Source organism: Pleurodeles waltl, chromosome 2_1 (genome assembly GCF_031143425.1).
Source record: "Pleurodeles waltl isolate 20211129_DDA chromosome 2_1, aPleWal1.hap1.20221129, whole genome shotgun sequence".
In the NCBI taxonomy this organism is placed as follows: domain Eukaryota; kingdom Metazoa; phylum Chordata; class Amphibia; order Caudata; family Salamandridae; genus Pleurodeles; species Pleurodeles waltl.
Window position 1 is genome coordinate 902,872,501 of NC_090438.1, and position 15,107 is coordinate 902,887,607.

The following is a 15,107-nucleotide window of genomic DNA, read 5'->3' on the forward strand; positions in this document are numbered from 1 at the left end:
AGTGGAATGACATCCGGGGGGATATTAGACTGGCGGGGGTCTTGGCATCCTACTCTGTCTTCCTTTGAGATCTCAGGTTCCTCTTGCGGGGTGGTTGTTCTTCAGCAGGAGGTGGGGTTCTGGTGGCCCGTCGTTCTGTGGGGGCCTCCTGACCACTAGCGCCGGCGGAGGTGGTAGGCTGTTCCTGGCTAGTGACAGTGGCCCTTTGCGATGCCACATGGTCCCGCAATGTGGTTTCTATCCGGTTGAGGGCCTGGACTATGGTCCCCATTGCGGTAGCGATGTCCCGGAGTTCATTGCTGAACCCCATGTACCGTTCCTCCTGCTGTGCCTGGATCTCGGTGAACCTGGCCAGTACCGTCGCCATCGTCTCCTGGGAGTGATGGTAGGCTCCCATGATGGTGGTGAGGGCCTCTTGGAGAGTCGGTTCCCTGGGCCTGTCCTCCCCCCCCTGTCGCACAGCAGCCCTCCCAGTTGCCCTGTTTCCCCGGGCCTCTGTACCCTGGACGGTGTGCCCACTACCACTGCCCCCAGGTCCCTGTTGTTGTTGGGGTGTTGGGTCAGCCTGGGTGCCCTGTAGTGGCGGACACACCGCTGATTGACGTGTCCGTGGGACAGAGGCATGGGCCCGCTGGGTGGGAGCTGTGCTGGTGTTCCCAGAGGGGTTTGGGTCTGCTGTGGCCTGTGTCTGTGTGTGGGGAACCGACTGTCCAGAGGTCCCCGATGGTCCGGGCTGGTCGTCAGGTTCTAGGTCGACAGAGCTGCTGTCCTCGCTGGGGGCCTGTTCTGGGGGTGGGATGGACATCTCTGGACCCTCCGTGGCGGTGTGTTGGCGTTCGGGCCCTGCAGGGGTGAAGGAGTATGGTTATTGTTTCTGTGTGTGCCATGGCGTGCATTTTGGGTGCCCTTGTCCCCCAGTGCTGGCATTCCCTTGTGGGAGGTGTTGTGAGGGTTTGGGGGGGGTGTATGGGTATGTGCAATCGTCATGCTTTGGTGGTGGCTGTCTATGGTTTGTGTTGGCATTCAGGGGTTGGTGTTGTTTAGGGTGGGTTGTGCTGGTGAGACATTGGCAGGGAGGTTATGTGCTGGGGGGTGATATTGGGGGTGAGGGGGGGGGGGGGGTTGGCATGCTGGTGGTTGGGGGGGGGTGAAGTAGTTGAGATTCGACTTACCAGAGTCCATTCCTCCGCCTACTCCAGCGAGGCCATCAGGATGCAGGATGTTTACCACCTCTTGCTCCCATGCTGTGAATTGGGGTGGGGTGGGTGGGGGTCCGCCGCCAGTCTTCTGCACAGCGATGTTGTGCCTGGAGATCATCGAGCGCACCTTCCCCCGTAGGTCGTTCCATCGCTTTCTGATATCTTCCCGATTTCTGGGATGCTGTCCCACAGCGTTGACCCTGTCTACGATCCTTTGCCATAGCTCAGCCTTCCTTGCTATGGTGGTGTGCTGCACCTGTGTGCCGAAGAGCTGGGGCTCAACCCTCATGATTTCCTCCACCATGACCCGGAGTTCTTGGTCCGAAAACCTTGGGTGTCTTTGGGGTGCCATGGGGTGGTGTGGATGAGGTGTGGGGTGGTGTTTGTGGTGATGTGCGTGGTGATATGTGGTGATGTGTGCGTAGATGTGGTGTGGGTGATGAAGTTGTGTTCCTGTGTGTGTTGGGGTTTTCTAATGCTGTGCTCGCTATCTCTATCTCTCTCGCTCTCGCCTTTGCTCCGATTTCCAACTAGTGGGGGTTTGTGGGTGATGTGGGTGTGTGTTTTATAATTGATTGGATGTGTGGGAGCGTTGTTTGTATGTGTCTCAGGTGTGCATATTTCAAAATGTCCAATGTGGCAGTGTTTTGGAGCTGTGTGTGTATTTTGAGCGCGGCGGTGTGTACCACCAATGGAATACCGCGGTTGAAAGACCGCCGCGTGGATTCGTGGGTCAGAATGGCATGGGCGTGTTTGTGTTGGCGTGACGGTGGAGTTTTGGTCATCTCCAGTTTTCCGCGGCCCGCTGATGTGGCGGCCTTCCTTTGATGTCGGATTTTTGGCGGTTTCACAGTTGGTGGTCAGAATGACCGTGGCGGTCTACCGCGGCCGCGGCGGTAGAATGGCGGACTTCTGACCGGCGGTAAGGGCCTTTTACCGCCGAGGTCAGAATGACCCCCTATATATCTTGTAAGAAAATTCTATGACTTGGAGTACCTACTGGAGAGGTCCGTATAACGGTCAGCTCATCAGTTCTCATCAAAGTCAGAAAGTCTTACATGCATACACCTCCTGCACAGAACTATATACCCGGCAGAACACAGACTCGAATTCTAATGAGAAAGGTAAGAGGATAAATGCAGGTTAAGTAGAAATTTGCGTGCAGCGTACATCCCCACTGTTATAGTTCTCTCCAAGCAGTAGTGTTACTGCTAAAATAGGATACAACTTTAAACCAAGAAATGTACATATTTACTCCTAAAATTATTCATCACTGCATCAGAAACCATCTGACCACCCACAGCCCCACCCCTACTCTACCAATCGACCTCACACCATCCTTTGAACAAGAGGCAACACAATTCACAGGTGGACCAGTGAAACAGTGTTGCTTGCTATACAGCGCATGCTGTTCATGGCCTACAAATGCAATGCAGAATGTAATCAGCCATGTAGCGCAAGAGGAGCTTAAGTAGTACCATTGTAGGCACAATTTGGAGACACATGTAGGTGGGTAATAGCCGTGAATACTGGGCTGTTTTCTTCCCGATATATGATCTAATCTGATATGTGAGATTCTCATACAAGAGCGACTTGAACTTTAGGGCAGCTAAAAGGATCTTCTCGTTCAATGCTTATGTTTGGAATTTCATCAAAATCCTTTTCTGAGCTTTACGATTCTGCCTAAAAGGGTCACTTGTGTATCCTCGGAATGTCTGCCTCAAGGTTGGCATCTGGCCTGAATGTCCTTAAAAAAAACCTTCTTTGAGGGTTCACTGGGTGAGGAACATGGTGGCAGGTTGAGGCTGGTCACAAGAAACTCCCGGGCGGAGCCTATGTAGCTGCACAAGTTTGCTGATACTACCCTTGCCAAGTACGCTTTGAGGAGCTGGACCCCTTAAACTCCCTTAACAGTACCCTTTCCACGTATACCCCCTCCCACCAGTTTTTTCTTTTCTTTGGGCTCCTGGTGCACCGTAGCAAAGCAGCAGTAACTTGACTTTGCCTCCGGGGACACCCAGCATTAACAGCCCAAGCCTGTTGGCCTTCCGGGCTCATAGCGCACTGTACTTCCATACTAACAGATGTTGTGGTAGAGCAAGAGCAGAGGGGGATTTGAAACTGCCTTTGCCTGCAACCGAGTTCTCTGGACGGTAAAGCAAATTGCAGCTGGCTACCATAATGAGCAATGATCAAGCCAAAAAGGTGCAGGTATAGGCATGGGCTATTTCGCGGCCTCATGGAGAACTGGGGGGGCTTGTCTATTCTTTTGGTGGAGAGAGGAGAGGATTAGGCCATGCTTTCAAATGTATTTCTGCCTCTGTGCTGTCAGTCCCAATTAAGGTGGTTGCTTCATTCAAAGAAGCGTTGCTAAATGGATATACACTTAAGTCTGCAAAAGCTAAGGAAGCAGGTCCTCCGCTGAATGGAAATAAAGAGAAGAGTGTCACTACTATAGCTCAGTAGTAAAAGCCCCTGCGAAGGGTGGGTATACTAAGTTACAGGGCAAGGGAAGCATGACTCAAGGCACAAGGTGAAACACTCCCAAAGAAGAGACTCTTTCTCTTTAAATCTTACTTCAAGATTATGGAGGACCAGGGTAAAGAAGTCAAAGATGATCCTCAGGGAAAAAGTGGGGACCAGGAGTCTCAGCACCAGGTTCGCCAACTGGGAGAGGTGGTAGGGCCAACTAAAGAGGTAGTAGGATTATCCCCCCATGTCCTTTTCTCTGCACCAGTTGAATTGTCAAATAAATTCCAAGCTTTATCTGATGCTGTGCTTTTAGAACCGGCAAGTTCTATTTTGCAGTCTCTTCTATGGTTATCTAGCCAGTCGCGGGAGCAGCTTCCCTTGGAATTAGTGAGACCACAGGATCTCCTCAATGTGAAAGTTTCTCAGAGGCGGAGCTTCTTTGGTCACCTAAATCAGACGTCATTCAAAGGTTTGAGATCTCGGAGCAAATCCAGAAGGAGATTTGTGGTGCATACCATGCATTGGGAGACCAATTGGATGAGCTAGCTCAACGCACGGATCTTTTAGAGGAAAGGATGGCCCAGGTAAATCTGGGGGGCACTGAGAATTTATAGGGAATTAAAGCTTTACACGATCCGAACAAGCAGCTGAGAGACAACATTGAAAGATTTGAGATCCACTTAAAAAAGAATAACTTGTGAATCTTGAATGTTCCAGAAGGGACACAGGGCTCTGACCTAAAAAGCTTTCATTATAAAAATGATGTAGTCATTAATTGACACCCTTGCTTATCACCTAGGAATCTGTGCAAGATAATTGTCCTGAGACCTATTGGGCTGAACATTCTTTCACTAGGCTATTTAGGTCAGGCAACAATACTTTCTTTCTGATTTTCATTTTCATTGTCATAAATCATTGGTGACTGGCGCAGGCACCTGTGTGTGCTTCAAATTAAATATGTGGGCAGAGGAAGGTCCCACAAAGTGTTAAATCACTTGTTACTGAAAGTTCATCTTTCACATTGTGTACTACTGGAAATGCTGTGAGCCTCTTCAGGTTGGTTATCGCTGTAACACTTCGTTGAGTTTTCATATGTGGGGTTCAGAGTGATTGACAGCCAGCCATTTGAGAAAACATTGCAACAGTATCCAGGAAAATAGAGAATGCCTCGCTCAATTCCACACATTTTTAAAGGTATTGCTCTAATTCTTCTGGCTGTATGTACTCCTTCACATTCCCAGTGCCAGGGTAATTATACAGGTAAATACAGTATTTGAATATCTGGTGTGTTTTGGAGTTGAAAAGAGTATCTATGCTCATGAAGTATCATTTCCTGCAACTGGAGGGGGGACTTGGAAGATGACACATGATTGGCAGAATCAGTGGTATTTGATGTGTTACAATTTGGAATTAACTTCTGTCTGGGTATAGATTAAAGTGCCTGCATCCCAGTAGAATGGCTACAGCCTCCTTCTTAGTGGGCAGGTGTCTTTGTTCATCTTGAGTTAGAGCTCTGCTGGCATATGCCACTGGTGCTCATGCACGATTATCTTGCAGCTGGAACAATACTGCACCTAGTTCTGATGGTATGACATCAACCACAAGGTCTATTGTGTATGCTTGGTCATAGTACTTCATTATGGCTGAGAAGGATAAAGCATTGTTTGGAACGCTTAGCTGTGTTCTTGTGTCAATTATGTCTGTGTGATGGTTTTTAATAATTATTACAGGTAATAATTCAGTGAGAATATATTTTATACAAATTACCCACAAAAATTGACCTTGCCCATTTAGTGAGCAGCTGATTTGATGCCTGCTACATTGTCTAATTCTGATCTTATTCATTTGTATTTTTCCTTATATAAGGTGAAGTAATTTGTTCAGATGCTTAAGTGCTTCTTACAGTTGACTGTTAAGTTCTCATGTTCTAGTATGTCATTGATGACATTCATGGCTGCTACTAATACTATCCTGGTACAGTTCTGGAATACTTCAGCCGAATGGCTAACACAAAGTTAAGACAATCTAATATTAATTCATAGTGCCATGAGTTTAGGTCAGTGTTCAAGGACCAATGGGATCCATTCATTCTGACCTGTCAACCTTAAGATAATTTTCACTGTGTGATCATACAGAGAATGTCAGATGGCTTTGGCAAGTTATGAGTGGGAATTTGGACACCCTGTTCTGCCTAACAGCCCCCGTTTGCTCGGGCCCCAACCCCACACCAACAACTACTTGGCTGGGGCCACCTCCCATGTCATAGGGATGTTTTAAATGTAAGAATGCTGTGCACCGTGTGCAACGTATTCACATCTGAGCTTAAAACCCGTTCTATAAAAGGGTTTTCATCTCACTGTGTGATAGTGCCTATTTACCAGGTCACTGTGTGATGAGGTGTGCAACCTTGTGTCACACTGCACCACCATGTGAGTTGCAGGGCTGCACCTCTGCTACCAGATCATCAGTATGGCCGTAAGATAGCACTCACTTTTGATTATTATTTTGTGGAGGTGGACATCAACCAATAATCTCACGGCATCAGATGTGTTGGAAAATGCCCTTTTCCCAAGGTTACCCCCAAACCGTTTGCCTTTTTCCTCCAATTTTCTGAACCTCGTAATGTTGGCTTTAGGACTCTGGGCACTTTACTACTGCTAAACAGTGCTAAAGTGCATGTGCTCTCTTCCCCAAAACATGGTAACATTGGTGGATCCACAATTGACATATTTAATTTACGTGTAAGTCCCTTGTAGAGTGGTATACTCTATACCTAAGGACTGTGAATTTAAATGCTACTAGTGGGCCTGCAGTACTTTTTATGCCACCCACTTGAGTAGCTCTGTAAACATGTCTGAGGCCTGCCACTGCAGAGCCTGTGTGCGCAGTCGAACTGCCACCCTGGCTTGGCAATTCAAACCTCTGCCAAGCCTTAATCTCCCCTTTTCTTACATTTAAGTCACCCCCAAGGTAGGGCCTACGTAGCCCATAGTGCAGGGTGACATGCAAGCAAAAGGCAGGACATATACTTTTCAGTGGTGGCTGAAGCAACCTCAAGAGGAGGGGCAGGAAGGAGGGGACGAAGACACAGAGGGGAATATACAAAATAAAATAAAAGGAACTTACCTTCCCACCATCTCCGTCTCCTGTTGCCTCGCGCTTCTCTTCCCTTCATGTGGTGTCTCAGCATTTGCTGGGACACCAGCATAGGTTCCCCAGCAATCCTGATGCTGCTTTCATGCTAAACATAGCATGAAAGCAGCATCAGGATTGGTCTGAGCGGCAGTCACTGCCACTCTGACAGTGCCGTGGGGTCTGTGCAGTTTCTCCAGCTCAGCTGTTAAACACAGCCGGGCTGGAGAAACCTAAGTAGAACAGACTGGACAGGGCTGATTACCTTCCAGTGATAGTCGGGAGCCGAGGCTGACCTGAAAGGGAGACCTGTGCACTTCACACATACTTTTTGTAGTCACCCCAAACATCAAAGGCACATTTTGATATAAGTATTGGGCCCTATCACACACTAAGGACAGTACACTTCTGGACTCAAGAAATGCTGCTGGAGTAACAACTGCTGTGTGCCAGGACAGCCACTCTACCAGGACTGACTGCTTTCAGGAACTGCTTCCCTGCTTGGTTGTGCCCTCTTGCTTCCTGCTGATCTCTGCCCGGTAACCCAAGACTCAACCTGCAAGCCTAGAGTGACGCAGAGCAGTCCTGCTTTCCCTCACTATTCACATTGCATTAACCTCACCCGAGTGGCTTTTGGTATCCTTTGCCACTCGCACTGCATCAACCTCACCTGAGCGACTTCTGACCTGCTTTGGCATTCTCCTGACATCAGTCTCACCCGAGCAGCTTCTGCCCTGCTTTGCTGCTCTCATCACCTCAACCTCATCTGAGCGGCTGCTGCCCTGCTGTGCTGCTCCCATCACATCAACTTTTCACCCAAGCAGCTTCTTGCCTGCTTTGCCCCCCACATTGCATCCACCTCACCCAAGAAGGTTCGGACTTGTTTTGCCACTCACATCTCAACAACTTCACCGGAGCAGCTTCTGTCTTGCTTCACTGCTCTCAATGCAACAACCTCACCTGAGTGACTTCTGCCCTGTTTTGCTACTCCCATCTCTTCAGCTTCACCGAAGTGGCATGTGCCCCAATCTTCCTGTTCACTCTTCTTTAACTTAACTCGAGCGCCCCAAGCACAGCCCCGCCGCTCGCACCTCTTCAACTTCAACCCAAGTTCCTCTTGCCCTACATAGCCGCATCCAACTCCTGCTAGGAGCACGAACACAGATGTTGGGCACCCGCGCCAAAGAGTACCCCGGCACCATTGTTTTGACCTATTACTCTTTTTTGCACATTGATCTTACTACCTTCAGCCTTCAAAGCTAAAAAATTCTGTATCATATTCAACTTAAAAGTATCTAAATAAACAAGCTTTATTTGTTTATATACCCATCCAAGGTCTTTTTCTGTGGTGCGCATCAAATGATTATTGTGTGTGTGCTACCAGAGGGTGAGCACAGGCTAATTTATGACATATCACTGACTTGCCGTGACTAAAACTGTGGTCCATACTTGGCAGGGTGCATACCTCTGCCAACTAGAGACCTGGATGGGAAAAAGGTGTGACAACAGTCTGAGGAACCAACATAGGAGGCCCTGTAATCCTCTCAATAACATTGACTTGTCCAAGTTCTGTAAGTTTTTTCTACACCTTCTTCCACATGTGAAAAGCCATCTATTTTTGCCCCTCAGCAAAGCAGGATGTACAGAAGAATGAATATGAAATATTCTGAGCTACTCCTTAAGACAGCCACCATCTCTTAAGAGGCTCTGAAATTTAGTGAGCTGGTCATCAAGCTCACAGGTCTGAATGACAAACTGCAACTAGAATGAGCTGTGATGTTACAGTGGTGTGGCTGCTGCGGTTGGTGCTAGTGCCTTCTTTGATGATAAAGATATTTGTGGAACAGAGACTGTGTGTTGCCACATACAAATATCATGCCCTTCGCCAGTGACATTTCAAGGGCAGGCATTACCAGTTTAAGTTATTTGAGTGACATTAATCAGATGGTGGTGGCTGTGAGAAGGAATGTTATGATAATGTGCCCTTAGAAGTATATTTTGCAGTTTCATTGTAAATTTTTTTGTGACTTGTTTGTGGACTACATAATAAAACATGGATGAATTTTTATTTGTCCTCTTCACCCACATCGTCCTTGCATGTTTTCCTCATGAGAATCAATTGTTCTTGCTTCTCTACCTTTGCTTTGTGATAATAAGCGAAAAGTTGCTTGGGTCTGCATTCTTAAGCAAAGTGGTTTAATTATACCACATGCTGAATATTACTTGCATTTCACTGGACAGTCATTTCAGTATGGGTGAAAGCCACCACAGTATAGAGAAACAGAATGGGCCAGCTTTTCTCAGCGTATAATCCTCTAGAGATGTGCCTCACAGTATGCAGTCTTTACTCAGCTGTCTTTAGCCACCAGGACCTTACCACACAAGCATAATGCAAGCCTATTATGGTACTTTACTCTGTGGTTAAATGACATAAATGTTATGTTCTTTAATAAAAAAGGTGATTTAAGAGTTAAAGGTTAGTAATGGTAAAAGAGAGAAGAGGTTAAGGAAACAAGGTGCTTTAAGGGTTTAAGGGTCTGTAGGGGGAAAGGGAGGCTTTTTTTAGGGTTTAGATTCAAATAGTGATAAAGGAAAGTACTGGTATTTTAAGTTTTAAGGGCAGGTATAGGTAAAGGAAGGTAAGGTTTTTTTGGGGGGTTCAGGAGCAGGTAAAGGTAAAGGGAGGTAAGAGGTTTTAGGATTCAGGGGTGGGTAGGGGTAAAGGGAGGTAAGGTTTTTTTAGGGATTAGCTTGGGGTAGAGGTAAAGGAAGGTATGGGGGATTTAGGATTCAGGGGTGGATATAGTTAAAGGGATGTAAGAGGTTTTTAGGGTTGATGAAGGGTTTTTAATGTTCAGGGGTGGGTAGCGGCACAGGGAGTAAGGGTTTTAAGGGTTTTCTACAAGGCCAGACTGGCCGTACCAGGCATCAGAAGTTTTCCTGGAAGGCTGGAAGAGAGGGGACAGCTTTTGTTACTGGGGGTCAGTTTTGTAGCAGTGCAACAGTTTTAAAAGCACTGCAGAGTTCCTTGTATAGTCAACAGTGGGATAATGTTTTTGCCAGAGAGCTCCTTCTGTTACTGTGCAGTTCATAAGTTACAGTAATAATCTAGCACAGTATGCTAACAACTGCCATCAAAGAGGTGCATGCAAACTGCATGGTACAGGTTAGAAAGTTACGTTCTTTCTCAGTCTTTGATTGTCTTAATTTTGCTTAAAAGGATTTGTTTGGATATTAATAAATCGCTATTAGTAACGTCAACCCTAGCCACTATGTTATGTTCTGAATCCTGAGTTTATGCTTCCCCAACCAAGCACTCCCCTGTGTTTTATGTAACATTTTCTTACACTGATTTACACATGTATGATTCATTTTCTCTGTATGTGTGTGTTATGTAAGGTGCTCCAACACCCTATGTTGATATGAGAGGTGCTATAAAACTAATGAAATACATGTGAGAGAGGTGCTATGGAGAGATGAGAGGAACTGTTAGAGGGTGATGGTGATGGTGAGGGAATCATTGAACAACCCAAATAAAGATTTGCTGTATCCTGGTGCACTCTAAGGTCATTAGTTACTATGCTTTAAAAACTAATGCAATTTAATATATAATGTAAAATGTGTTGTTGAATGCACCTCCTTCGAAATTTTTCCCAAATTTTCTTGGGGGCCCCAAGCCCCATTGTAGTGGTCAGGCTTGCTCGCTATCTATGCACCCTAAAGGGGCGAGTGTTAGAAACTTTTCTAGGGCTGCTTTGGGTTCCCAGGCCAGCCCTGGTTTCTACAGTCCAGGGATAGGTAGAGGTACAGAGAGGTTAAGTGGTAAAAAACAAGAATTGGTGCTTTGGGGGGCAGGGTTACCCCAAAACATAAGAAGGAATAAAAGGAGTACTGACACCGGACCCGGAACAGAAAGCACAACTTACCCAGGATTCCGCTGGACCCTCCCATTGGTTCTTGTATTAGTACTACTGCACCTATGGGAGGCCAAACAAAAAATGAAGAATCAGCCATGCAATTGGCTACTTAGGAGACACATCTAGAAAAAAACTACACCTTTTAGAAACATACTCAAATTATTTTTTTAACCACCTTTACTGGTTTTATGTTTAACAGAGACAGTTTGCTGTTCAAAGAATCTTAAGCGATCATGGCCTCAAGCAGAACTGTAGACTAGCAGACACCAAGTTCATCATCCTATGCAAGGTTTACCATTGGAAGATGTTAATGTCATTGTCCTCCCAAGAACGTCTGCAGCACCAAAAGAAGAAAGACCAGCAAAGGAATTACTGGTGTGGCAGTTTTTTGCTATTCCAGCCGGTGAAAAATTTTGTGCATAGCAGGTGTCATGCACTTTTTGCCAGAGGGAGCTGCGCAGAGGGGAGATTGGCCAGTATTCAATGGAACCACTGGAATGTGGAAGCACAGAAGGACTATGCACCCAAATACTATACTGCATGCAGACATAGAAATGAAATGAGTGGTTGAAAGACAACCAGCTGCTCCAGAGGCAATACTACAACAAGAAGAGGAAGAAAATAATGACAACATGCAGCGTTTCTGGGTATATTCAGGCACTGTCATACAGTTATGGCCTGTGCTGAAGTAAACAGAAAAATATATTCAAGGGCCATGGAACAGCATCTGCAAAGAGCCCATAATGTTGTGTAAAAATAAAAGAAGTAATAAAAAAGTTTTAAAAAAGTTCATCAAACAAATTTTCAATACAGTAGTTCAAAACCATTTAAAAAAATGATAAACACAAAAAGATCATAACGATATAAAAACAGTAGATGGACAATGCAAAAAAATTGAAGAACACAAAAAGTGAAAAACATATAAAAAAATATCCACTCTGTTCTACTGATGGAGTTGGGTACTCACCGAGGGTTCGACAAAGAGCCCGGCCGCAGGCCAAGCTTCGCATCCAACATTCCACTTTGTATTACTAAAGACTGTGTGGCAGAGGGTTTGTCAGTTCGTTAGTGTTGGGAGCACGACCTGCTACAGGCCAGACCCTGTGGCCAACCCCACACCACACACCTCCAAAGGCTATCTAGCAGAGGAGGGCTGCCCATCTATGAGGGCTAGATGCAAGGCCTAGCTGAAGGCCAGGTCCTGTGAACAAACCCCTACCACGTACTGCCGAAAGCCGTGCTCAGTAGGAGAACTGGATGATTAGTTTGTCTTTGAGCAGCAAAAACAATAATTACGGTGTAAACATGGTGAGACATCCATTTTGAACAAGGTGGCGTTGAGGCCCAATCGCGGCATAGTTAGCATACACCAGGAAAATGCACTTTAACAAGTCATAGCAAAATCGTTTCAAAACCAATAACTTCATGCAAGTGTAGGCATGTGAATTCAAGTGTGGATTTATATTCTACACACAATAAAAGATGAACACCTTTGCTTAATACATAAAAGCTTCCTCAGTTTCTCCCCTCTGATGATTCGATCATCACTAAAAACCCTCCAACTATTTCAAGTAGTCTGCATTATTTCTGCCTCTTTCATCTCAATTCCTTCAACATCTTGAGTTGATTATACACTTGATCTCTGTCATCTTTCATCTCCATTTCATATCTCTTCCTCCTACATGACATGATTTCCTCTTTCCACTCACATTTAACAAAAATAATTCCGAAAATCGAACAAGAAAAACAGAACAATTGCACAAATTAACACAATAATCACAGGTGTTAGTATAGCACTGAGGTTGGCTGCACTCAAGCTTTCAAACTACTCATCAACTGTACTAAAACCCTTTCCAGTCACACAACCCTAGAACCTACAGATTCCCATAAGCCATACTCTTCAAATGTTTGGACTTCACAAGAAATATTAGTAATATTAGAACAATATGCCCATGTGAGCTTACTCTTATCTGGTATGAAGGAACAGCACACTCAGACCTTCAAAGCCCTGCAAACTCCATCTTTCTTTGCAAGAAGGATGTCTAGTGCTAGGAGTTTTGCATAATTACTCCATGCATTGCAGTTAATTCATTGTTTATTTGTGTTAATGCACCTGTGGTGTCAAAAGCAAGCCAATTTGCAAGCACAGGTAATTTTGAAATGTTAATATAATTCATAGAAGGAATCATATCTCCTAGTACATCTAACACAATTTGCCAATACCCTTGTTTTGCTCTCTTCAAACCAACAGCATTGCTCATCTCATTAACATGGTAAACTCCTGGGAATAGCAAAGCAAGATTGTAGTATTGGTTCTTCACCAATTGGAAATTCACCACTAACAACATAACGTCTTCACACTAACAACATAACTTTTCCCACACTCACTTTTTCTCACAAAGGCCATTGATCTAACTCCTATAGGTGCATGATGCACCATACATAATTCACTCTTTTTTCATGCTCCATTGTCAACCTTGGATTGAAATTCGAAGTTGTACATTCCTTGTCAGCCTTGACCTGTTCTCTAATTTACCTTTCATCCTTCTTTCAAAATTTTCAGTCTCCTCTCATTATATTATTTAATAAAATCACATTCCTCTTTACTCAAACTGCACGCATACCCATCTCCAACAGTTTCAAAATTCTAGTTAGTTTGTGCAACCGAATTCAATGGTTAATATATGTTAATGTATGCACAAAATATCCAGAAACAGGAAGGCCTGCCACTGAAGCCTTGAGTTAATACAGCTTTGGTGACAGAAACTCTTGCTTAGTAAATATGCTCACAAACATATTGCATGACAAACTATGAGACATTGGCAGTTCATAGTAATTGGATCCTTCGCCCACAGAAGATGGGAGAAAAGTGCCCACAAGATAATTGGTAACCCCTATTATGTCTATATATTCTTTAAATAGATTTCTGCATATGATTTTCAAAATTACTCACTTTCCCTATGTGTCAGGTGTGTTATGTTTAACTTCATAATCAACTTGGGATAAAATATCGAACAGGAGAAACCATGTACAACATTGGGCCAATCAAATCTATTAATATCACTATTAGTAAAGTCATACTAACAATTTTACAGCATCTGTTTTATGCCATTTCTCAAGAGGTCAAAACAAAAATGTAAAACAATTTCCTGTGCGGTCTGCTCTCTTCTTTTTGAGCCATAGGCCCTCTTTTGGTAGGGAAATCCATACCCCGGGGCCATTTATTGTAAAATCCATAGTTTTCATGTTTATTCTCTGGGCCCATTATAATTTCATTTTTATCCCCTGGGTCATTTATTTTGAGTGCCATTATCCCCCAGGAAAAGCCCTTAAAATTTAATTTGAGCTTGTTTCAACAATATGGAAGGCTCTGGTCACTGCGCCCTTCCCAAAATCTCACAAGATTTTGAAAATGGTGGCCATCTTGGGCGCAGCAGTATAAATACCCCACCCCTGCCCTAGAACCTTGCTTGACTTCTGAGCTTCCACGGAGAAAGAAGCTCCAAGGGGCATATTTAAACTCCATTTGCGCCAAATTTGCATCATTTTTTAATGCTAATTCGGCGCAAAACTAACTTCATATTTATATTTTGACATTAGACACGTCTAACATCAAAATATAGGAGTTTGCACCATTTTGTAGATGCGTGAACCTACCTTGCGTCAATGAGGTTGAAGGTAGGCGTTCTCATGTAAAAATTGGTGCTAACCCAATAGTCACATATTTATCCCCCCATGCAAAAATGACGCACGGCTGAGAGGCAGGGCTAAATAATGGTGCAAAGCTTGCTTTGCACCATTATTTAACGCCTGGGTCAGACCAGGCATTAGGGGACCTGTGGACCCATTTCCATGGTTAAACACCATGGAATGGGCCCACAGGTGCCCTGCTCAAGCGCCAGGAACACCCCCAACCCCACCAGAGGGACACTGGAGAATGGGGGACCCCATCCCAGGTAAGTAGGGTAAGTATAGTTAAGTATTTTTTGTTTTAAATTAAAGTGCCACCATGGGCCAAACTTGAGGCCCCCTGCATGGCACAGGATGCAATGGCCATGCCCAGGGGACACTGGTCCCCTGTGCTGGCCACTAGGGTGGTGGGCATGACTCCTGTGTTTTCTAAGACAGGAATCATGTTTTATGGATGGTTTTGCATCAGAAAATTACACTAGGCAGGTTAGAGGCATTTTTTCCCTCTAACCAGCCTAACGTCATTTTTGTGTGCAAAATCTCCTTCTCCCATACCCCTACCCGGTTAACGTAATTTTATTTTTACGCTAGCCCACCCTTTGCAACGGCTTGCACCAATCCATTAATATGGCACACGGCTGGCTCTCAGGAATGGCGCAAGCTGGTGCTAAACTTTTTGATGCAAAACTGCATTAGT